This window comes from Mesoplodon densirostris, chromosome 3 (genome assembly GCF_025265405.1).
Source record: "Mesoplodon densirostris isolate mMesDen1 chromosome 3, mMesDen1 primary haplotype, whole genome shotgun sequence".
In the NCBI taxonomy this organism is placed as follows: Eukaryota; Metazoa; Chordata; class Mammalia; order Artiodactyla; family Ziphiidae; genus Mesoplodon; species Mesoplodon densirostris.
Window position 1 is genome coordinate 144,139,679 of NC_082663.1, and position 7,621 is coordinate 144,147,299.

At 44.0% G+C, this 7,621-nt stretch overlaps 1 non-coding gene across 1 annotated transcript; it reads right to left on the reverse strand.

Moving 5' to 3' along the window:
* Positions 1-4,793: 4,793 nt before the first annotated feature.
* LOC132487282 (small nucleolar RNA SNORA62/SNORA6 family) lies at positions 4,794-4,955 on the reverse strand. Its single transcript, XR_009531572.1, has one exon. It is a non-coding gene; the product is annotated as a small nucleolar RNA SNORA62/SNORA6 family (small nucleolar RNA).
* Positions 4,956-7,621: the final 2,666 nt, after the last annotated feature.

Sequence of the window (7,621 nt, forward strand, 5' to 3'; positions counted from 1 at the left end):
AGTGGCTGGGCCCGTGGGCCATGGCCGCTGAGCCTGCGCGTCCGGAGCCTGTGCTCCGCAACGGGGGAGGCCGCGACAGTGAGAGGCCCGCATACCGCAAAAAAAAAAAAAAAAAAGATCAGGGCTTCCCTGGTGGTGCAGTGGTTAAGAATCCACCTGCCAATGCAGGGGACATGGGTTCAAGCCCTGGTCCAGGAGGATCCCACATGCCGCGGAGCAACTAAGCCCGTGAGCCACAACTATTGAGCCCACATGCCACAACTACTGAAGCCCATGTGCCTAGAGCCTGTGCTCCACAACAAGAGAAGCCACCACAATGAGAAGCCTGCGCACCACAACGAAGGGTAGCCCCCGCTCGCCGCAACTAGAGAAAGCCTGCGAGCAGCAATGAAGACCCAACACATCCAAAAGTAAATAAAATAAATAAATAAATAAATAAATAAAGATCAGTGGCATGTCTACATGTCTGCTTCAAAAGGGGAAAAGGTTTTGACCCCTTTTATTACCCTGGTAGTATCCAAACACTTCTTTTGCCATATCTAAGGTACTGAAAGTCACGTCTCTCTCTTTTCTCTAATAGAAAGAATAAGCAGTGTTTGGTGTTCACCCATATGTTCTCCTCCATTTCCCAGACCCTCTTGCAGTTAGAACAGACCCATGTGACTCATTCTAGCCAATGGATTATCACTACCAGATGGAGGAAGTTAACAGCTGGTGTGCCCCCTCTATCCTTCTCTTCCCCTCCCAAGGTAGTTTTGGAAGCCTGTGAGAGATGGTGCTGGTGCAAAATGGAGGAAGGTTGGATCCCTGAGTCACTGCTTGGATGCAAGCCCTGCTAACCAGCTTCACAGGAATGAGAAACAGACTTGTGCTGGGTACAGCCACTAAAGTTTCCAGTTTGTTTGTTATCACCACTGAACGGAGACTTACGCTGACTAGCGAGCCTACTTTGTAGACAAAGAGAGAATATTCAGGGAAATTTTGCAGACGTTACATGTCATTTTCCCCAGCTACAATTTGCATAATTCATTTTCCGAGAAGAATTCACAGAACTTAGTGAAGAACTAAGACCTATAGGCAGCAGTTTGCTGATCCCCTTTTCACGAGAGAGGAGAAATCATTTATTACATAGTGGATGACATGGGGTCTCTTTAAAGGGGATATAGCCAAGAGCCTCTCCTAGGAGTGAGGCACATAAATCAATTCACCAATCTGGGCCTCAGTTTCCCCATTTGGAAGTCTGTATGAGAAAGTCTCTGCAATCCATTCTCTCATTTTAAAAAATTTCCTTGATTTTAATTTCCATCTGAAAAAAAATCTGGGGAAGGGGAGAAGAGAGGAAATTTGGAAATAATTACCCGCCGTAGAGCAAACCCTGAAGATCACAAAAAGGTTATAGAGAGAATGGGAGCAAGAATTCTAAAGCTTCGCCACTCCTGGGGAACCTGCTGTCCTAAATTTAAACTTGGCAGAGATTTTGGCAACCTCCTCAGGCCTCTTTCTGCCAAGAAACTCACTGAAATTAACAAATGGCTTATTTGCTTATGTTTGGTCGGTCCTCAGTCCAGGAACCGTTTTCCAGGCGCGTAACTGATTGTACCCAAATTTACTTCCAGTTTTCTCCTCTCTGCAGTTGTGTCATGTCCTCAGTTTGAAAGGTCACATTCATCAGATTAGAATATGAGAGGTTGGCATGCAGACATTTCATGTAAATGCCTGAATGTTTGAAGCAGGATAAGGACGAAACAAACTTCTGCAGAAGAAAAATAATTGTAATAACAGCTCAGGCAGAGTCCTAGAGTTGTACATATATTAAATTTAGCAATATCCAACTTTTTTTTTTTTTCTTTTGCAGTACGCGGGCCTCTCACTGCTGTGGCCTCTCCCGTTGTGGAGCACAGGCTCCGGACGCGCAGGCTCAGCGGCCATGGCTCACGGGCCCAGCCGCTCCGCGGCATGTGGGATCTTCCCGGACCGGGGCACGAACCCGTGTCCCCTGCATCGGCAGGTGGACTCTCAACCACTGCGCCACCAGGGAAGCCCCAATATCCAACTTTTTTAACCACCTGAGCTCCTTTGCCGTATGTAATTTCTTTTGCCCAGACCATTCCAATAAATTTGTAACCCATAATAATGAATTTATCATACAAAAATGCAAAAGGCGAACATTGAAGATCTAAAATAACACAAATTGTTAACACCCTGGTCTAAGCCTCCATCATTTCCCATGGACCAGTGCTGTTGTTTCTGCCCAGGTCTCCTGGCTCCTGCCCTCACCCCTGGTGGTCTGTACCCCCTGCAGCAGCCAGAGGACGCCAGTGAGCACCTGAGTCCAGTCACTGGCCTCCCCTGCTCAGAATTTTGCACAGCTCTCACTTCATTGGGATAAAAGCCAAAGTCCTTCCCACATCCCCCAAAGCCCTGCACAATCTGCCGCCAACAACTCCCTGCCCTCGCCTCCTCCCACTCTCCCCCTCACCTACTCCCTCCAACCACACTGACTTCTTTGCTGTTGCTCAAACATACTAGGCATGGTCCCACCTCAGGGCCTTTGAACTTGCTGTTCCCACTGCCTAGAAAGCTCTTTCCTCCCAGCTTCCTCATTCACTTGCATCAAGTTTACTCAGTTCTCACATTTCTAACCTGCTTCTAACCCCCTGAAACTGCAACTCACTCCCCAGCACCCCCGATCCACTTACCCTGTTCTATATTCTTTCTTCCCTAGTATTTACCACCTTTTTCTTTTAGGAAATAACTTTTTATTTTATATTGGAATATAGTTGATTAACAGTGTTGTGTTTCAGGTGTACAGCAAAATGATTCAGTCATACATATATATGTATCTATTCTTTTTCAAATTCTTTTCCCATTTAAGTTGTTATATAATATTGAGCAGAGTTCCCTGTACTATACAGTAGGTCCTTGTTGGTTACCCATTTTATATATTTTTTATTTTTTTAATTTATTTTTGGCTGCATTGGGTCTTCGTTGCAGTGCACAGGCTTCTCATTGTGGTGGCTTCTCTTGTTGCAGAGCACGAGCTCTAGGTGCGGGCTTCAGTAGTTGTGGCATGCAGCCTCAGTAGTTGTGGCTTACAGACTCAGTAACTGTGGTGCACGGGCTTAGTTACTCCGCAGCATGTGGGATCTTCCCAGACCAGGGATCAAACCCGTGTCCCCTGCATTGGCAGGCAGATTCTTAACCACTGAGCGACCAGGGAAATCCCTGGTTATCCATTTTAAGTACAACAGTGTGTACATGTCAATCTCATACTCCCTAACTATCCCTCCCCCCACCCCACCCCTCCCCTCCCCCGCTGCCATAACCGTAAGTTCATTCTCTAAGTCTGTGAGTCTGTTTCTGTTTTGTAAATAAGTTCATTTGTATCATTTTTTTAGATTCCATATATAAACAATATCATACGATATTTCACTTTCTCTGTCTGACTTACTTCCCTCAGTATGACAATCTCTAGGTCGATCCTTGTTGCTGCAAATGGCATTATTTTGTTCTTTTTTTATGGCTGAGTAATATTCCATTGTATATAGGTACCACATCTTCTTTATCCATTCCTCTGTCGATGGACATTTAGGTTGCTTCCATGTCTTGGCTATTGTAAACAGTGCTGCAATGAACATTGGGGTGCATGTATCCTTTTGGACCTTGTTTTACCACCTTTTAACATACTTTATGTCTCGAGAGGTTTTCATATTTATTTATTTACTTTGGCTGCACTGGGTCTTAGTTGTGGCATGTGGGATCTAGTTCCCTGACCAATCTAGTTCCCCTGCACTGGGGGCATTGAGTCTTAACCACTGGACCACCAGGGAAGTCTCTATGTCTCATGTTTATTATCCACCACCCTCCACTCGAATTGAAACCCCTTGAGGATGGGAGCTTTGTTTATTCACTCCTGTAGCTCAGACATCTAGAAAGTACCTGGCCCATAGTAGGTACACAATACATATTATTGAAGGAACGGATAAATGAACAAATGAATGACTTGCTTTACAATATCTGACTTATGGAAATTTTGGAATATCTGATTTTGGAATATCTCAGTGTTGACTTTTTAATAGGTTTTCATTTGCTTCTTCCTCCCTATTGTTTCCTGTTTGAGTTCAAATCCCATCCTCGGTCCTCTAGAATTCTCTCCACCCACAGGCATACAGCCCCCATGCTCCAACCTTCAGTATTTTTTGTTTGTTTTTTTTTAAGAAACTGTTTATTTTCCGTCAACCTACTTCCATTTTAAGAGTTTGTGGAAGAGCAGCTTAAGACCACTCAGTGGTTGTTCCTACCCATTCAGTGGCCTGAGCAGTGGGAGGTGCAGACCAGCCTTCAGTGGGGCACAGAGGGCACCTGCACAACTTCGGACCAATCCGCCACCTCAGGCTGAGTAACAGTGAACTCAGGAGGTGGGGCAGTCCATTCACCCTGAAATTCCTCCTTGGTCACAGCCTTCACAGCTCCCACCTGCTCTTCCTTTTCAATCTCTTCAGGATCTCTGTTGAAGTAGAAATCAGGCATGACCTCCCATCGGTGTTCACGGGAGATGGTGCCACGCATGCGCACAACTTCCCAGGCAAGCATCCACCAAATCAGACCCACTGAGTGAGCTCCTTTTTTAGGATCGTACAGCAGGATACATCAAGTTAGTCTGAAAACAGAAAGGCCAAATAATTCCTGAGAGGTCCAAGATTAAGAAATCATGGAGAAAAGCAGAAGAAAACACAGGCCATGTTTAAAATGTTTTCATCTCTCCTTAAAGCTTTCGTACATTAAAATCATACATTTGTAGCAAGTATTACTATCAAACTCCACTCATTGGGCCAGAGACCCTTGCGGTGTTAGCGGAAAAACTTGCCCCTCATGTAGAACACTACCTACACTTGTGAGTTCATCGGCCAGTGGCTGTATTTTTACTAAACCTGAATCTCATGGAATAGTACCAACACCTGGGCCTTTCTGGGGGCATGACAGCTCTGTAGGTTTCATATAAACAGAGACCGGGGTTTCTCAACCTCTGCACAGTTGGGTCCAGATCCTTCTTTGCAGTGGGGGCCGTGCTGCGCATTATAGGAAGTTCACAAGCATCCCTGGCCTCCACCCACTAGATGGCAGTAGCCCCCTCTGACCCCATTCACGACAATTAAAAATATCTCCAGATTTGTCAAACTCTCCAAGGAGAAAAGGCACCCCAGGTCGAGAGTCACTGGGTTAAATGTTCCACACAGATTACCAAACCCACAATCCAATAAACTTCCCAGATAGCACTCTTTGGGTTCGTTGTTAAACTAGCACCATTTTCTTTTTATCCATGTGAGGCAAAATCCAAGTGCACACTAGAGCCAAAAAGTCCCCAGCCATGCCCAGAGGTGAGCACAACACCACTTCCACAACTTTCACACCAAAATGGCATTAATCAGGAGGAAACATCAGACAAAGCCAAACTGAGGGGCATTCTACAAAGTACTCAACCTGCGCTGTTCAATAGAATCAGGGTCGGGCTTCCCTGGTGGCGCAGTGGTTGAGCGTCCACCTGCCAATGCAGGGGACGCGGGTTCGTGCCCCGGTCCAGGAAGATCCCACATGCCATGGAGCGGCTGGGCCCGTGAGCCATGGCCACTGAGCCTGAGCGTCCAGAGCCTGTGCTCCGCAACGGGAGAGGCCACAACGGTGAGAGGTCCGCGTACCGCAAAAAAAAAAAAAAAAAAAAAACTTATGTCCCTGGTAATGGTCTGCCCTATTGATAACCTGGGACCACTATGAGTGTTACCATATATTAAAATATTCTATTGAAATTCTTGATTTTATTTGTCATTTAACAATTGAGGGATTTACTACTTGCAGGGCACCGTGCGTGACAGGGTATGGGGAATGATTATAATATTTGGTGAGCACACACTGTATGCCAGACACTAGACAAAGCCTTTTCTGTGGGTTATTTTGTTCAATCCTTACAACAATCTTGTGAGGTAAGAGCTGTCCCACCTCTCCTCACTACGTATTACAAGTAGAGAAAATGAGATGTGAAGAAGTTAAAGCTGATTTTTTTTTAATTTTAAGGAAAAAAAAAACCTTAGGGAGCAGATCTTAAAAGTTATCTTCACAAGAAAAAGATTTTTGAACTATGTGCAATGATGAATGTTAACTAAACTTACTATGGTAATCATTTCACAATACATACATATGTCAACAAACAAGGACCTACTGTCTAGCAAAGGGAACTATACTCAATATTTTGTAACAACCTATAAGGGAAAAGAATGTGAAAAATATTATATATATATATGTGTGTATACATAAATATGTATATATGTATAACTGAATCACTATGCTGTACACCTGAAACTAACACGACATTGTAAATCAACTGTACTTCAAAAAAATAAAAAATATATATATACATATATCAAATCATCATGTTGTACACCTGAAACTTATACAATGTTATATGTCAATGAAACTGTGAAAAATAATGTGTGTAAATGTATATACATATAAAGACAGAGACATAGGGAGATGAAAATAACATGGAAAATGTTAATAATTGGAGAGTCTAGGTAAAGTGTTTGTGGAGGTTCATTGTACTGTTCTTGTAATTTTTCTATAGGTTTGGACATTTATAAAATAAAATGTTAGGGCTTCCCTGGTGGCGCAGTGGTTGAGAGTCCGCCTGCCGATGCAGGGGACGCGGGTTCGTGCCCCGGTCTGGGAAATCCCACATGCCGTGGAGCAGCTGGGCCCGTGAGCCGTGGCCGCTGAGCCTGTGCGTCCGGAGCCTGTGCTCCACAACGGGAGAGGCCACAACAGTGAGAGGCCCGTGTGACGCAAAAAAATAAATAAATAAATAAATAAAATAAAATAAAATGTTAGAAGAACAAGTTACCTAGTCTATTGCCAAATTTTTAATTAATTCTGGGTATCAAAATGCCCCCCAAGTTAGAGTTTAATAAAGGAAATAGAGGAAGAATATTGGAGATTTTCAGAAAATATTTGGTTATCAATACACGTTCGCCATGGATGATCTACATTTTCCATCTCTACCCACAAGCAACATTGTGTTGTCCAGATTAAAGAGCCATTTTTCTCCTCTTAAAGTAGGAATGCTTTCAAGATTTGCATAAACCATTTCAGGGCCAGGGAACCTTAGGATAGATGCGAATCTTGGAATGTGAGTTGTTAGAATATTTTGAAGCTGGTGAGAAAAAAAAGACAAAATATCTGCAAGACAAAATAGGCATCTGCAACTCTCGGTCAACACAAAGATAAGTAGAAACGTCTCTGCCCTTGTGGGAACAGATTGAGTGGAGGGAGTTGATGGGTGTGAAGGCGATGCTGTCAAAATCCCGAAATAAAGATGTTTAAAACGCCCTTTCACAGCATGTCAGACAAATGCCGCATGGGGACCTCGACATTCCACAATGATTGAATGTCAAGCAGAGATTTTGAGAAAATGAGAGAGGGCGGAAGCTATGCATGAAAACATACCCTTTTCCTCTCTTTCCAAATCTGGGTCAAAGTGCCCAGCTGTGGAACCAGGACAGTTTCTCAGCTGTCTGGGAAGCAACACCACCTTATCCAAGTCTATCAGGGTGCCAGAATATTGGGTTTCCTA